This window comes from Hyperolius riggenbachi, chromosome 1, assembly GCF_040937935.1.
Source record: "Hyperolius riggenbachi isolate aHypRig1 chromosome 1, aHypRig1.pri, whole genome shotgun sequence".
Classification (NCBI taxonomy): domain Eukaryota; kingdom Metazoa; phylum Chordata; class Amphibia; order Anura; family Hyperoliidae; genus Hyperolius; species Hyperolius riggenbachi.
In genome coordinates this window covers 202,301,760-202,319,655 of record NC_090646.1, presented here as the reverse complement: position 1 = coordinate 202,319,655, position 17,896 = coordinate 202,301,760, and the positions used below count along the sequence as shown (strand labels likewise).

At 43.6% G+C, this 17,896-nt stretch overlaps 1 long non-coding RNA gene across 10 annotated transcripts in view; it reads right to left on the bottom strand.

Annotated features, from left to right (window-relative positions):
• Positions 1 to 1,703: 1,703 nt before the first annotated feature.
• LOC137546984 (uncharacterized) overlaps positions 1,704 to 17,896 on the bottom strand; it is a 178,580-nt gene continuing 162,387 nt past the window's right edge. For 6 of the 10 annotated variants that reach the window (XR_011026420.1, XR_011026427.1, XR_011026432.1 and 3 more), the window contains one exon: positions 1,704 to 1,891. This is a non-coding gene — a long non-coding RNA (uncharacterized lncRNA). Of the gene's footprint in view, positions 1,892 to 14,966; positions 15,131 to 17,896 lie in introns of those variants that run through there. The other 4 variants (XR_011026423.1, XR_011026421.1, XR_011026430.1 and 1 more) reach the window with 1 other exon arrangement.

Here is a 17,896-nt window from a genome sequence, read left to right as displayed (position 1 = left end):
AATATCAACCTCAAAGGCTTTTATTCTTATACTATTACTACTATAATAATTATTATCATCAGTATTTATATAGTTCCATCTTCTACCTTGGTGATACACAAGGAAAGAAAACAGTGGCCTCAATTCACTTTATTTTACAGAGCAAACATGCTTCAATTCACTAAGCTCTGCTCGGTAAGTCTCACTTACCAGCCGTGGAGCAGGTCAGGCTGGAAGCTGTGAGTCTTCTCTCATGTGGTGTGCATGAGTCAGGGTTTTCTGTCCCGTGCATCCCTGACATCCGTTTAAATGTGCTGCAGCCACCCGAGGGAGCTGTTCTCTATACCAACATACAGATATTCACATTTAAAGGGATGCAGAATAGCCTTTTAAAAAGTCACCTTCTCCTGCTCTGCCAGACTGAAGTCCCACCCTCCAGGGTATCAGACCAAATGGGGTGAGAAAAAGGGCAGTGTGGCTCTCCTTATTGGCTGCCTGGCTCCCCCTATTGACTGCCTGCTACATCTGTCATTGTTACTGCATGGAGAGTGGGAGTTATCGGTTGGTCAGAGCTGGAGGTAAATACTGAATTCTTTTACTTGATTTACTAAATGCTTTAATCTTTGTGAATTGCACTTTCTTGACATTTCTTGAGGTATTTACCGCATGCATTGGTAATTCACCTCACTAGTTGGTACTTTCACTTTTTAGTGTGGTAATAGGTTTGGAGAATTTTCATTTGGCAAGGTGATTGGCAAAATCAGCTTTTTTCTGCACTACGGAATGCGGTAATGCTTAGTGAATTGAGCCCAATATGGGTATGTACTACGTAAGTGGTAAGCAACAGATATGTGACTAAAACACAGTGTGTAGCAAAACACACCAACCATGTATGTACTTATATTGCTGGGTGTCCTGATTGTACAGAGTTTTGAACATCTCATATATCTATGCTCCCCATTTTTTGTTTTGTACTATGTACAGTGCTACTGAAAATGTTGGTGCTGTATAAATAAAATATATAAAAAATAATAACATATAGTACTGCCAATAATTAATTGGTGAGAGAGCCCTGCCCTTGCCCGTTTACAGTCTCACAGCTCATACGCACTATCCGATTACTATGATAATTTTTTCGCCCACCACCAGCGATTTTTGGACAGACAAGTAATCATTTCCACGATCGTGTGACGTGGGCACAGACGCACGATTACGCAAATGACATTAATGATATTTAAGATCCTCGCCGACTCCCATGCCACGCTCGTTTGTACTCTTGGTCGCGCCCGTCATGTACCGTCTTGTGAAGTTGCATGTTCCCGCAGGCAGTAGGATGGACCAGACAACGTGCTTCGCTGGAGGATGTTGCTGGGATACATCTTCTTGCATCGTCAGGTGAGTATATGGCTTCAAGGATAGGCAGATCCACTGTTAATGACCTGTGTGACCCGATAGGCAGTAAAACCCATGCTGTTAATGACCTGTGTGACCCGACTTCCTCCATAATCATTTTATGCTGAAATAAAGGAATATGAGCATCCAGTGGGAGTTGCCTGTGTGCTGTACACAGGGCAATACTATCATGGAAGCTCACTGCATTCAACATTTATCCATAACTCTGGGAAAGACAAACAGGAAAAAGATAAGCATATATTGTGCTGTGACAGCTATCTTCAAAGGATGACCCATTTGCACACGGGTCATTGCTTAAATTTACTGAGGGTGCGCTATCACAATAGTTCTTGAGAAAGTGTAGGTGGTCTTGTACTGTCTGGCAGGAGCAGTCTTTCTTCTTTTTCATGTCAGTAGTATTTCTTGTGATTTAAAGGTATCTGAAGACATCAGGCAGCTATTTTAATAGTATTTGGAATTAAACAGAGAATTCTTCCTAAACAGTGACCTTTGAGTCACCCTAGAAAAAGAAGGAAATGTTGCTATAATCATATAATCAGAGTAAACTTGCCAGCATATATATATATATATATATATATATATATATATATATATATATATATATATATATATATATATATATATATATATATATATAGCCACATTTACAAGTAATATATAAATTGCTTGCACACACACATTACTCATATAAAAGTACACCACCTAAAAAAATCACAGTTAGTGTCTTCAGTTCAGAGCTCTATACATTGCTCTGTATATTGCTCTGTATGTTGCTCTGTCTGGCATTCATTCAGTCTGATTTAATTTTGTTTTGCATACAAACATAGCAAGCCCACACTGTCCCTAACAGAAATGGTCAGTAGGGACTCTCAAAGCCGGCTTCTGCAAGAGGGGCTGTTTTTTTTTTTTCAATAGCTAATAGCTCATACAGAGTAATTAAACTTTCTAGATTTTGGGGGGAATTTCTTAAGGTGCAAACACATGTACAATCTGGCTACCATTACTGTTGCCCACAAGAATTGAACTCGATCCTGAAGGTGACCGTGCGGGCCAGCAATGCTGTTCACATTCATCGCTAAGCAACAGCTAACTGATATGTTCTGTCTCTGTGGAAGGAGGAGGAGGTTGCAAGGTGTGGAACCTAAATGGAGAAAGGAGGAAAACAATGTACTGTACTTGGCCGCCAATTGTGGCTTAAAGACTCGACATACCACATCATTAAGATATGTAAAATAAAATGGGGAGAGGGCTAAAATTATATTAAATTAAAATATGTAATTGTACTCATTTTAATTTTAAAAGCTGTGAAATTTGGTGTTGAAGAGTACATTTATGTTAAGCTTGTCACATGTTCACTGTGTGCTGATAAGCGAATATGGCCATTTGGCCATCCACTATATATGACCTCAAAACCCCACACCATCTCTGCCTTATGCTACTGCAAATTATGGTGAAGGCAAAGCACAAGTGTGCTGGTTGTCCCAGCTTGCACTTCTCCCTTACCCATCACACGTAGCTACAGGTGCCCCTTAATATTGAGGTTAAGTCTGGTTACTTAATACTAAGTAGCTAGAGGAGTCACCAAGTATTAGGAAGCTAGAGGAACCTCAGTATTCAGTAGCTAGAGGTGTCCCAGAAATCTCTTTAGTTGAATGCTGAGAATGGGGTGAGTAACCTCATTTACACTCATCAGGACTCTGCATAGGTAAGGAGGGAGGCACTTGGGTAGTGAGCCGCCTTTCCATCATCAGGCGCCTGTAGTCACGTGCCTACAGTGCCTTATGGTAAATCCAGCCTTGCCCATCACCATCCAAACTATTTATTTTAGCTTTATTTAGAACAGAAAACTACACCACTACCTTTTCAACACACTGGTATCAAGTGTTGTTATTGTCAATTGTCTGGTCAGACTAAATGTACCCATACATCTAGTTATTTTGGAGGCCAATCGACCAAGAGACAGATCTCTCTCTGATTGAATCTAATCGTAGCAGGCTGATTCCCGATTGATTTTAGCATTAGATCTTGCAGGAATTGGCCTTGTGATGCCACCATGCCACCTCACCGCCCCCAGCCACTGTCCCTCTATTGTTTTTTCCCCCCAGTGCCCCATGCAGTTATATTTTACCTGCCTTCGTCTGCGCTGCCACCATCTTTGTACTTCCACATTTGTGCCCTCACGTGGCTGCTTGCCTTATAGCACATAAGGCGTGTGTGTGACATCATGGCCCATAGAGGACACAGCGGTGGACACAAGCAGGCAGCATGACAGGTAAAGTTATAACTGCACAGGGCTTGGGGGGGGGGGATATAAAACATTAGGGAGGGAGTTTCTGTTGCATTTGTTACCACCATGCACCTGGTCAAGCATGTCAGCCCGTGATTTTCCAGCATGTTCGATCAGCCCGAAATTGATCGCATTGTTGACTGACTGGGCATGCTCTTGGCAGCACTGATTTTCATCCGATTTGATTATAAATATTGAATAGGGTAATTGAGTAATCTATGGGAACCTTAAGCTCCATGTGAATTCATATGGCAGCGATTGACCCTGGAGAGCGGTATATTCACACCAATAAAAGGCCTAATCAGAAATGTAAAAAGTGTCATTGTTTTATTATATACTACCTGACATGTCTTTACATTGTCTGTATATTTGCATTGACTTTCTGGTAGTGCTCAGCAAGTGATTTATGAGCATGACTGATACCATGATTTCTATTGCTTTCTATTAAATGGCCAGGAATATTTTGATGTTGCACCGTGTTACTAGCGGGCTTGCTCATGGTTTACTTTTACTTGTGATAGTGGGATCAGTTCACAAAGCTGCTTTGCATGCAAAATACTTCATTAAAACATGAAATCTTTGATTAAATTAAAAAAAAAAATGTTATTCAGTCCTTATTTACTGTTTGTTGGATATTGATTATTTTGTGTTATAAAGAGATTATTCGTGTTAAGATAGTGACATTTATGCTATAGTCAATTCATGCACAAAAAAAGTGATAAAAAAAGGAGGGCACGGAAAACAAATACTTGTTATTTTTATCCATGCAGTGTGATTGATTGATCAAGTTAATTCAAAGTTCTGATTGATGAAACAGCTTATTTTCACTTCATACAATGGCTTAGGAATTTTCCTAGAGTCAAGCAGTACCAGAAAAATGGTTACATTAATTGCTATGTTATTTTTTGTATGTGGTTTTGTAATGTTGCAGGGTTTTTTTTATGATAAAACAGCACCAAAATAAAGAAGAATTTTTGGAGATAAATAATTCAAAATACAATATAAACAGAGTAAAAAAAAAAAAAAGAAAACATTTCTGTGAATTACAAAATTAATACTCACATAACTAATTTGAAAACATCAGGAAAAATCCTTGAGATATATTAAATAAAGCCCTGTGAATCAAGCTCCATGTTTTCTGCAGGTTACACTGAAGATTTTTCTAGTATCCCTCTTTAGAAGCCAGATTATTGTAGCTCCATTAGTGCACTTGTAGCAACAAAAGAAGAAGGTTGAATGTGGTAAATGACACTCTGTTTACTTCTACTAACAGCCATTTGCTGCAGGATTAGCTTTTGCAGTTAGGACTAGTACTTATGAGTCAATATCCACCCCTGATCAATAAATGATACTTGACCATTAATGATTGGAGAAGCTTAAGTGTCAATCAGTCCTGTACATTTTCCACTGTGCATATCACAGTTGTCCACCATCAATAATTTATTCTACTGTCTAATATGAAAATATGGATATAAAAAATAGTTATAAATAAAAGGTAAATAAAAGAATGCCAAAAAAATATTTTTTTTTAGCACCATGGAAACATAATTTTGTTTCTGGGATTAATATTGAGCTATTTTTTCACCAGTTATCATCTGTACCCTATTATTCAAGCCAATCTCCATTCATTAACCACATCTTGTTTTATAGTTACATAGTTAGTTTGGTTGAAAAAAGACATCCGTCCATCAAGTTCAACCAAAAAAAAGGAAAAGAAAAAAATCACTCTCTGAACCTGCACACCTAGAGGGAGGTGGAAACCCTTACAAGGATTGGGCCTTAAAAGGGGAACAATCATTCCTGACTCCAGGGGGCAGTTAGATAAATCTCTGGATCAACATTGCTGGGAAGTAACTGGTAATTATAGTTGTTGATGTCCTTCAATGCAAGGAAAGCATCCAAGCCCTCTTTAAAGAGAACCCGAGGTGGGATTTAATTATGTTACTGGGGCACAGAGGCTGGTTGTGCACACTAAGACCAGCCTCCGTTGCCCCTTGGTGTGCCTCCATGTCCCCCCTGCGCGCCGCTATACCCCCGCAGTGCTGGCGACACACAGCGTGTCGCCAGCACAATGTTTACCTAAGCGCTGTCTGTCAGCGCCGCTCCCCCGCCTCCTCCGCATCGGCGCTACCCGCCTGTGTCCCTTCCCTCCCGCTGATAGGAGGTAAGTGACGCAGGCGGGTGGCGGAGGAGGCGGGGGAGCGGCGCTGACTGACAGCGCATAGGTAAACCCAGTAACATAATTAAATCCCACCTCGGGTTCTCTTTAAATGCAAAGGAAGATTATGTAATAACGAATTGCCCATGGTAGGATATTCCAAATTTCTAGCACTATTATTGTAAAGAACCCCTTCCTAAATAGATGGCAAAAACCTGTTTCTTCCATATACAGATCATGTCCTCTTGTCCTTTGTGCAAGCCTATGGACAAAGGTCAATGACAAGTTTTTGCAGTGCTCTCTAATGTATTTATGCAAGTTAAAGTGGACCCAAATTAAAAATACAAGATATTTTACATTTATTGGAGGAACCCCTCCCTTCCTTTCAAATTGCCGGGATTTTTCCGGCAAACTGGTGGAGTAGATGGTGTCTGGCATTGGAGGAATTGCTAATGGCTGCCCCCAGTATAATCCTAGCTATGAAAAGAGAAGGGTGAAAAGCATGCACTGAAATGATCATAGTTTTGAAGGAGTATTTATTTATCTTTGTATGTGTCAGAGTGGTGCAACTAAATATTTTTAATTAAAAAAATGTTTGGTTTTGGTCCGCTTTAAGCAGGCAGTTGTCTTTTTTCCAAGACAACTTTTCTTGATAATTGAGACCTTCCATCCCCCTGATTCATTTAGTTGCCCGTCTTTTTACCTGTTCTAGAATATCAGTGTCCATCATCTAGTGTGCTGCACAAAATGCTGTCCCTTGCTCTAGATGTTGCCTCTAAAGTGATTTATGCAGAGGCAATAATATACTAGCATCTCATAATTTTATTTCTTGGTTTATACATCACAGAATTATATTTGCTTTAGCTGCTGTTGCTTGGCATTGAATATGGTTGTTTAACTAGTATTTCCAATGTCCTTCTCCTAGTCTGATGTTTCCAGCTGCATGTAATGTATCTAACATTGGCAGGTTCAAGGTGCATGACCTTACATTTATCTACATTAAATTTAATTTGCCATCTGCCTGCCCATATGGTCATGCTGCTGAGACCCTGTAGTAAAATGTCACTATCCTGTTTAGTATTTATAATTCTACCTAAGTATCATCTGTGAAAATGCATCTTTTTATATAATCTGCCAAGATAGCAAAATTAATTTGTATTCCATCTACTAAATAATTATTACTGTAGGTGAAGTGAAGAGAATTGGACCTGGTACAGACACTTGCGGGACCCCATTGCTAAAAGTTTCCCATTTTTAGTATGATCTGTTTACCACCACCACTTGTCCATGGACCTCCCGTCCCCCCGGCTATCCCCGCTGCCTAAGCTAGCGTCAGTGCCGTGCTGGCGACCACTGAGTTCAGGCGCTAGGACCTAGCGCACACCGCACTGATATGTTACATCAATGTCGCATATGCAGCGTGGTGTCCACGGAGTACGGTGCGCATCCACTCTCAGTGGTCGCCGGCTGATTCTGAGGTCTGATGCTGGCGCTGCTGCCACTGCCGCTGTCACTACGGTGAGTGGGGCCTTGTCGCTACCTACACTGGGGGGCTCATGTCGCTACCTATACTGGGGGGCTCATGTCACTACCTGAACTGGGGCTCACTGTCACTACATACACTGGGGGTCCCTGTCACTACATACACAGTGGGTCCCTGTCACTACCTAACCTGGGTGGTTCCTGTCACTACCTGAACTGGGGTGCTCCTATCACTAACTTAACTAGGAGGCACCTGTCACTACCTAAACTGGGGGGCCCTGTCACTACCTAAACTGCGGGATACCTGTCACTACCTGAACTGGGGGGCTCCTGTCTTTAACTAAACTAGGAGGCACCTGTCACTACATAAACTGGAGGCCCCTGTCACTACCTAAACTGGGTGGCTCCTGTCACTAACTAAACTAGGAGGCACCTTTAACTATCTAAACTGGGGGACCCTGTCACTACCTAAACTGGGGGGCTCTGTCACTACCTAAACGGGGGGGCTCCTAGCGCTACCTAAACTAGGGGGAACCTGTCACTACTTAAACTATCCAGGCCAGCCAGCCCAGCATCACCACCAGCCAACCAGCCCAGAATCACTGCCAAAAAGGCCACAGCATCATCACCAGTGAGGCTAGCATTTACTCCAACCAGGCAAGCACAGCCCAGCATTACCGCCAGCCAGGCCAGCCCAGCATTACCGCCAGCCAGGCCAGCCCAGCATCACCGCTAGCCAGGCCAGCCCAGCATCACCAACAGCCAGGTCACAGCATCACCGCCAGCCAGCCCAGCCAGAGCATCACCGCCAGCCCAGCCAAAACATCACCGCCAGCCCAGCCACAGCATCACCACCAGCCAGGCCACAGCATCACTGCCAGGTCTTTTGGCCCACACATCATCCCCAAGCCAGCCAAAAACAGTATTGCCAGGCCAGCCAAGCACAACAGCAAGTAGAGGAGAATTCAGAAGCCAGGTGAGAGGTGTCTACCATATTAAAGGGGCATTTTGTCTATTTATGTGAAATGCTATCTATTTATGTGCCTCATGACTGCTGAATTTGTCTTGTTGGGGGCCTCATGGTTACTGAATTTGTCTTGTTGGGGGCCTCATGGTTACTGAATTTGTCTTGTTGGGGGCCTCGTGATTGCTGAATTTGTCTTGTTGGGGGCCTCAGGATTGCTGAATTTGTCTTGTTGGGCCTCATGACTGCTGAATTTGTCTTGTTGGGCCTCATGACTGCTGAATTTGTCTTTATGGGGGCATCATGATTGCTGAAATTGTCTAGTTGAGGGCCTCATGATTGCTGAATTTGTTTTGATGGGGGCCTCATGATTGCTGAATTTGTCTTGTTGGGGGTCTCATGATTGCCAACTGCGAGACTATGGGAAAAGCTGAATCATCGTCATATGAGACAATAGCATTAAACTTACTTTTCAACTTTTTAAAACAGAAAATAAAACTGTGAGGTTCTAAAAAAATGAAAACATTTTTCAGGAGTAGGATGGATGAAATTGTTTATCTTCACAAATGAAAAGGAATAGAAAAACCCATCTTTGCAAAAGTATAAACCAATTTTATTAATAATCTTAAAAAAGGCACGCAGTGTTTGTCCCTAAAGTGCAAATCCCCATAAGTTAAAAAGGCCTAGGAAACATGTCCTAATCACCAACTGCATATACAGGAAATATGTCCTAATCACCAACTGCATATGCAGTTGGTGATTAGGACATGTTTCCTGGGCCTTTTTAACTTATGGGGATTTGCACTTTAGGGACAAACACTGCGTGCCTTTTTTAAGATTATTAATAAAATTGGTTTATACTTTTGCAAAGATGGGTTTTTCTATTCCTTTTCATTTGTTTATTGGTGTGCTATGCACACAATATGTGCTCTATTTTTTATTTATGTTTTTTATGTATTTTTTTTTATTTATATTTATCTTCACAGTTTATTTTCAACTTGGATTTTCCATAATGTTCATGTATGAGTTAAAACCTTTGTATTTAGTTTAAGTTGCCAGGTTGGCACTTTGCGATAGATAAATGACTTTTGAGTTGCAGTTGGGGCCCTCAGCCTCCAAAAGCTTCGCCACCACTGTTCTAGCCTAATGTCCCACTATTGCTAAGTTCATGTAAATTTGGCTCCACCCGTGACCACACCCACATTCTGGTGCGTGACCACACCTATTTTTCAGCGTACCCCCAATTTTTTACGCGGCGCGCTACACGTGCCGCACCACTTCCCCCCGTCCCCCCACTTCTGCCCCGTCCCCCCACCGGAAAATTTTCTGCGGACGCCCATGCCTAATAGAGGTGTACCGAACGGTTCGCCGGCGAACGGTTCCAGGCGAACATTGGGGGTTCGCGTTCGCCTGCGCCAGGCGAACTTTTCCGGAAGTTCGATTCGCCCCATAATGCACTATGAGGGTCAACTTTGACCCTCTGCATCACAGTCAGCAGGCACATTGTAGCCATTCAGGCTACAGTAAGCCCTGGAGCCCCACCCCCCCTTATATAAGGCAGCCTCCGGCGGCCATTACAGTCACTCGTGTGCCTGCTAGAGAGAGGAAAGGGACAGCTGCTGCAGACTTTTTCTCTTAGGGACAGATTAGTTAGGTTCTAGGCTGCTTTGCTTGTTCCTGACTGATTAATATTGCTTTTAAAGCACCCAGCAACAGCTCTTTTCAGAGCTCAACCTGTACATTTTTTTTTCTGACACTTTTGTTGCATGCACAGCCTTGCTAATTGATAGTGTGTGTGCCACTGCCAGCAGCCCAGCACATTCAGTGACTGACTGCCTGTGTGTGTGACAGGGAGCTGCACATTGTACTACCCAGTACTGCATATACCCCAGTACCTGTTGTGTTTACTTAACCCACCTCATCACTGCATATACCTAGCTTTGTGTTGAGTGAACCCAGCTCACTGCATCTAACTACCCAGTACCTGTTGTGTTTACTTAACCCACCTCATCACTGCATATACCTAGCGTTGTGTTGAGTGAACCCAGCTCACTGCATCTAAGTCTAACTACCTGTTGTGTTGAGTGAGAACCCACCTCACTGCATCTTAAGTACCTTTACTGTATACTGTTCAGTGAACCCAGCTCACTGCATCTAACTACCCAGTACCTGTTGTGTTTACTTAACCCACATCATCAGTGCATATACCTAGCGTGGTGTTGAGTGAACCCAGCTCACTGCATCTAACTACCTGTTGTGTTGAGTGTGAACCCACCTGGCCACCTCACTGCATCTAACTACCTGTTGTGTTGAGTGAGAACCCACTTCACTGCATCTTAAGTACCTTTACTGTTGAGTGAACCCAGCTCACTGCATCTAACTACCTGTTGTGTTGAGTGTGAACCCACCTGGCCACCTCACTGCATCTAACTACCTGTTGTGTTGAGTGAGAACCCACCTCACTGCATCTTAAGTACCTTTACTGTTGAGTGAACCCAGCTCACTGCATCTAACTACCCAGTACCTGTTGTGTTTACTTAACCCACCTCATCACTGCATATACCTAGCCTTGTGTTGAGTGAACCCACCTCACTGCATCTTAAGTACCTTTACTGTTGAGTGAACCCAGCTCACTGCATCTAACTACCCAGTACCTTTTGTGTTTACTTAACCCACCTCATCACTGCATATACCTAGCCTTGTGTTGAGTGAACCCAGCTCACTGCATCTAATTACCTGTTGTGTTGAGTGTGAACCCACCTGGCCACCTCACTGCATCTAACTACCTGTTGTGTTGAGTGAGAACCCACCTCACTGCATCTTAAGTACCTTTACTGTTGAGTGAACCCAGCTCACTGCATCTAACTACCTGTTGTGTTGAGTGTGAACCCACCTGGCCACCTCACTGCATCTAACTACCTGTTGTGTTGAGTGAGAACCCACCTCACTGCATCTTAAGTACCTTTACTGTTGAGTGAACCCAGCTCACTGCATCTAACTACCTGTTGTGTTGAGTGAGAACCCACCTCACTGCATATAGCTAGCATACCCCCGAGATGGACAAAATGGACAAACCAGGTAGAGGAAGAGGTAGAGGCAGACCCAGAGGAAGGCCACCAGGCACCGGCAGGTCTGTGGCTGTGCGAGGTGGTGTTGCTGTGATTTCATGCGGACCTGCTCCAAAATACAGTGCTCAGAAGAAGGCACGTGCCATCACTTCCCAAAATCGTGAGGAGGTGATTGAGTATTTAACACAGAACACCTCATCTCCCGCAGCCACCAGCGCTACAACAAGCACCACATCCGCTGCATTTGACACTTCGCAGGAGTTATTTGGTGGTGGTGGTGAAATCACTGATTCCCAGCCACTACTGCAACAACAACAAGAAGGCGCAGGTACACCACCTCATACGTCTGAGTTAGGTGGCGATAGTATGGACGTAACGTGTGTGGATGGGGATGATGGTGGACCACCTGAAGTTGGTGCACTTGAGGAGGTGTCTGAGGAAAGCGCAGCTGGCCAGGAGGATTATGATGACGATTATACGGATAGCACATATGTTCCCGGTAGAGGAGATGACCAGGGGGACAGTTCAGAGGAGGAGTCAGAGAGGAGTAGGAGGAGACGACTCCATGATAGAAGCAGAGGGAGCTCGTCCTCAGAAACAGCTGGGGGCAGTGTCCGGTGCCATGTATCGCCAGCTATGGCCAGGGAGCACACATGCCCTTCAACGTCAGCTGCTGCTGATGCCACCGTAGCGCCATCACCCCAGGGGGCCTCAGCGGTTTGGAAATTTTTTCACGTGTGTGTCTCAGATCGGAGCAAAGCCATCTGTTGTCTCTGCCAGCAAAAATTGAGCCGTGGAAAGGCCAACTGTCACGTAGGGACAAGTGCTTTACGAAGGCACCTGGAGAGAAGGCACAAACAGCTATGGCAAGAACACCTGAGGAAAAGAAGCACCCCTCAAAAGACAAGCAGCGGAGAACAACCGTGGCAGCCGTCACAGGGGGCTTCTGCTGCTCCACGTTCCCATGGTATTGTTCGTGGCTGGGGGGGAGGAAGAATGGATACACTTTTAAACAATTTAAAAATACAACCATCTAAACTTTCAAACAATTTAAAAATACAACCATCTAAACTTTCAAACAATTTAAAAATACAACCATCTATCATTTTCAAAAAATTTAAAAAAAGGGCAAAAAAACTTGCCCTCCGTAAAACATTCTTGGCAAATGCTTTCGACTTGGTTTGTCTTCCGCTGGCTCAAGGGTCCATCTGACCACAGATGCCTGGTCTGCAAAGCACGGTCAGGGCAGCTACAGCATGGGTCTCAGCAGGCTCCCACTTCGGGCCGCAATCCAACCTTCATTCCCCGCGGTGACAATGGCAGACTTGCCCTCCATAACGGATTCCCGTTAAAGGATTTAAAGTTAATTCATTTCAAATACACAGCAGGGCCTCGAAAGTCCGCCTCCTGTATTGTTATTTTTGATCACTACCTCGGGGCGGGCGTGCATGCCTACCTGCTGCCCTCCCTGGATGTGTAGTGGTAGCCGTTTCTCAGGCTCCACACCGGATTCCATCTCTCATTTCCCGGCCATTACCCGGGGTCACAAATGACAGACTTGCCCGCCTCCATATGATTCTCGTGAAAGGAATGTGGTGTCATCTTTGCCCGCCATAACTGGTTCTCGTTAAAGGATTTAAAGTACATTCATTTCAAATACACAGCAGGGCCTCGAAAGTCCGCCTCCTGTATTGTTATTTTTGGTCACTACCTCGGGGCGGGCGTGCATGCCTACCTGCTGCCCTCCTTGGATGTGTGGTGGTAGCCGTTTCTCAGGCTCCACACCGGATTCCATCCCTCATTCCCCGGCCATTACCCAGGGTCACAAATGACAGACTTGCCCGCCTGCATATGATTCTCGTGAAAGGAATGTGGTGTCATCTTTGCCCGCCATAACTGGTTCTCGTTAAAGGATTTAAAGTACATTCATTTCAAATACACAGCAGGGCCTCGAAAGTCCTCCTCCTGTATTGTTATTTTTGGTCACTACCTCGGGGCGGGCGGGCGTGCATGCCTGCCCGCTGCCCTCCTTGGATGTGTAGTGGTAGCCGTTGCTCAGGCTCCACACCGGATTCAAACCTCTCATTCCCCGGCCATTACCCGGGGTCACAATGGCAGACTTGCCCGCCTCCACAGGATTCTCATTGTAGCGGTACTGAACAAGTACACAGCAAGTAGAAAATGTAAATTAAAAACAAAACGTAAGCTTTTTAACAATGCCATGGAAAGTTGAGAAGGAAGTCACACATTACCTGACATCACTGAGTGAGGAAGAGCAATCACGCCATGTTGCGCAGTAGTCCAGCATGGCCGTCACTACACAAACAGCTGTTTGCGGTGCGTTACACAGTGAGTTTGGTGTGTCAGTGTGAAGCAGTACTCTAATTACACTCCCTGTTTGATGTATACACATGCAAGATGTTGTAAAGCACTTTATGCCTCCAATTTAGCATTCAATGTGATTTCTGCCCTTAAAACTCTGCTTTGCGTCACATCCAGATTTTTCACCGGGACTTTTGTCATGTATCCCACTCCGCCATGCCCCCCTCCAGGTGTTAGACCCCTTGAAACATCTTTTCCATCACTTTTGTGGCCAGCATAATTTTTTCTATTTTTCAAAGTTCGCCTCCCCATTGAAGTCTATTGCGGTTCACGAATTTTTCCGCGAACCGAACCTTCTGCGGAAGTTCGCAAACCCGGTTCGCGAACCGAAAATCGGAGGTTCGCGACATCTCTAATGCCTAAGTCTTCTGTTTCTTTTAGCCACAAACACAAATTTTCTCCTAGTTCCTGTGTCATCAGCGTCTGCACCATGCTATTGTGGGGAACAGTACCTTTGCAAAGTCCAAGTATACTATAGTATAATCATCACCACATTAAATCATAGAATGTATGCTCAATTTTGTGTACAGTTGTAATGTGATTTAAAATGTTTTTAGTCTGAAAAAAAAAAACCAAGTATGACTCCTTAAAGCCAAACCTTCAAGAAATTATAGCAGATAAAAATTGTTTATTGTACTATACTTTTCATTAGCAGAGTATTGTAAAAAGTAAAAGAGATCCTGTTTAGAGGATGAGGTTTAAAGTGGACCTGAACTCTTGCACAGGACACAAGATAACAGAGACAAATGCACCCTGTGTGTTTTTAGAGAGAAGAGCTTGTCTAATTCCCCCTCATCTGAAAGTAATCACAAGTGTAATTTTATCTCTCAGCGGTGACAGCGCAGACATTTAGCAGTCCTCGGCAGACACAGCTAATATGTAAACACAGGATGTTAACCCTTTATCTGCTTCCATGAAAGCGAGAAGTAGACACACTGCAGATTTATTGCAGTGCTGTAAGCTGTAACAAAGAAATATTTTCTCTTTAAAGGTTATTATACTGTTGATTATCTTTTCAAGCAGAGAGCAGTGTTCTTCCCAGACTTCCCAGGCTGGATGCTCCGCCCAGCTAATTTTGGTGAGCACCCGGCTGTCATTGGCTTACCTCCTCCTCCTCCTATACAAAGTTGCACAGCCCTTGCATTCCTCCGCCATGCCCCGCCCCCATGCGGCCACTTTTTCTTGCCACCCAGCTGGAAAAAAAAACTCTGGGGAGAACACTGAAGCGGAAGTTCTGAGTTCAGGTCTGTTTTAATTAAGGTTGAGGCTGGCTGCAGTAGGTGTTATTGACAATGTTGCCAGTTAACGGATGTTATCGCTATGGCCCATATTCATATTTTGTCTTCTTCAAGAATGTTTGTAGTGTAAGCAGTCAGGTGCAATCACTGGAATATTTGCTTTAAAAAAAAAAGATTTTTGTTAGTCCAGATAACTGCAGTGATATACTGTACATCCACTTACTTAATTTCAGGAGCAAGGTGTGCCTAATGTTTTGAGCTTTTTCATGCTCTCCCCAAAACTCTCAAATTGGAATAATCGCTTTTTATTTGGTCAGTAATAGTGCAGCATTGTTTGGTGAAGTGATACAGCTCAATCTATATATACTTCTGTGGGTAAAATGTGAACCATATCATGCTGGCCTCTGATTGACAGTACTAGCTGACATCATGCAGCGCACATCTCATCCAGAGAGGGATGTAATGAGAGAATGAGCGTGCTGTTCTGCACAGCTGCTCACTGCAGGAGTAGGTAAGTCTAAGCAGCAGAGTGGCATGTGCTTAACGTATTGCTGCCTCAGTCTCAGGAGATCCAGCTCTGGCTTGCATTATTTCTCTGTCAAAAGCAAGATCACACTTATGTTAATTACACAACCTCTAAAGAAGACAAATCACAAAAAGCTAATGTTTGTTACATACATGTTGTAGTAATGGAGAATATGTACCACCATTCTTTTATATTGAGATTGTCTTACTTTCCTGACAACCTATCAGCCACCCAATTTGGTCATTTGATTGGCAGGTATTAAAATATATGCAAATCACTGATTGGTTGCTTCTCACTGACACCTTTGCTCAATAATTCAACTGCTGTTTCATTAAATGGCCATTTGTAAATTATTCATGCTTGGATTTACTTATTTGAATGGTTCCCTGGGCTCTTGTTTAGCCTTCGGAGCTTTCACCAAGTATTTTGAGCCGACTTAATCTCAGAAACTGATGAAGTGACTTTTCTATTTGGTCTTCTAATTTCACATGTATTATGCTTATTGTGTATTTACAGTGGGTTGCAAAAGTATTCGGCCCCCTTGAAGTTTTCCACATTTTGTCATATTACTGCCACAAATATGCATCAATTTTATTGGAATTCCACATGAAAGACCAACACAAAGTGGTATACACATGAGAAGTGGAACGAAAATCATACATAATTCCAAACATTTTTTACAAATAAATAACAGCAAAGTGGTGTGTGCATAATTATTCAGCCCCCTTTTGATCTGAGTGCAGTCAGTTGCCTATAGACATTGCCTGATGAGTGCTAATGACTAAATAGAGTGCACCTGTGTGTAAACTAATGTCAGTGCAAATACAGCTGCTCTGTACGGGCCTCAGAGGTTGTCTAAGAGAATATTGGGAACAACAACACCATGAAGTCCAAAGAACACACAAGACAGGTCCAAGACAGGTCAGGGATCAAGTTATTGAGAAATTTAAAGCAGGCTTAGGCTACAAAAATATTTCCAAAGCCTTGAACATCCCAAGGAGCACTGTTCAAGCGATCATTCAGAAATGGAAGGAGTATGGCACAACTGTAAACCTACCAAGACATGGCCGTCCACCTAAACTCACAGGCCGAACAAGGAGAGCGCTGATCAGAAATGCAGTCAAGAGGCCCATGGTGACTCTGCACGAGCTGCAGAGATCTACAGCTCAGGGGGGAGACTCTGTCCATAGGACAACTATTAGTCATGCACTGTACAAAGTTGGCCTTTATGGAAGAGTGGCAAGAAGAAAGGCATTGTTAACAGAAAGCATAAGAAGTCCCATTTGCAGTTTGCCACAAGCCATGTGGGGGACACAGCAACCATGTGGAAGAAGGTGCTCTGGTCAGATGAGACAAAAAATGGAACTTTTTGGCCGAAATGCAAAACGCCATGTGTGGCAGAAAACTAACACTGCACATCACTCTGAACACACCATCCCCACTGTCAAATGTGGTGGCAGCATCATGCTCGGGGGTGCATCTCTTCAGCAGGGACAGGGAAGCTGGTCAGAGTTGATGTGAAGATGGATGGAGCCAAATACAGGGCAAACTTGGAAGAAAACCTCTTGGAGACTGCAAAAGACTTGAGACTGGGGCAGACTCCAGCAGGACAATGATCCTAAACATAAAGCCAGGGCAACAATGGAATGGTTTAAAACAAAACATATCTATGTGTTAGAATGGCCCAATCAAAGTCCAGATCTAAATCCAATCGAGAATCCGTGGCAAGATCTGAAAACTGCTATTCACAAATGCTGTCCATCTAATCTGACTGAGCTGGAGCTGTTTTGCAAAGAAGAATGGGCAAGGATTTCAGTCTCTAGATGTGCAAAGCTGGTAGAGACATACCCTAAAAGACTGGCAGCTGTAATTGCAGCAAAAGGTGGTTCTACAAAGTATTGACTCAGGGGGCCAAATAATTATGCACACCCCACTTTGCAGTTATTTATTTGTAAAAAATGTTTGGAATGATGCATGATTTTCGATCCACTTCTCACATGTACACCACTTTGTATTGGTCTTTCACGTGGAATTCCAATAAAATTGATGCATTTTTGTGGCAGTAATGTGACAAAATGTGGAAAACTTAAAGGGAGCCGAATACTTTTGCAACCCACTGTATATAACACTGATCTTCTGCAGCCCTTGTACAAAGTGTATATAGCCATGTGTCTAACTGTCCCTCAGTCGGGCTCACTTTCTAATCCCTACTACCACAGTCAGTCTTTGCCTTATGTTCCTGTTGTAGTCTATGACCCACTAGGGAGGGAGCCGCTGGACACCAGGGAACTGTATAGGGGAATGAGGGGGGCACTAGAAATGAGGGAACTGTATAGGGGAGGGAGAACCATTAAAGGACCACTCCTGCGAATCAATTAATTTTTAATCATCCAACAGTA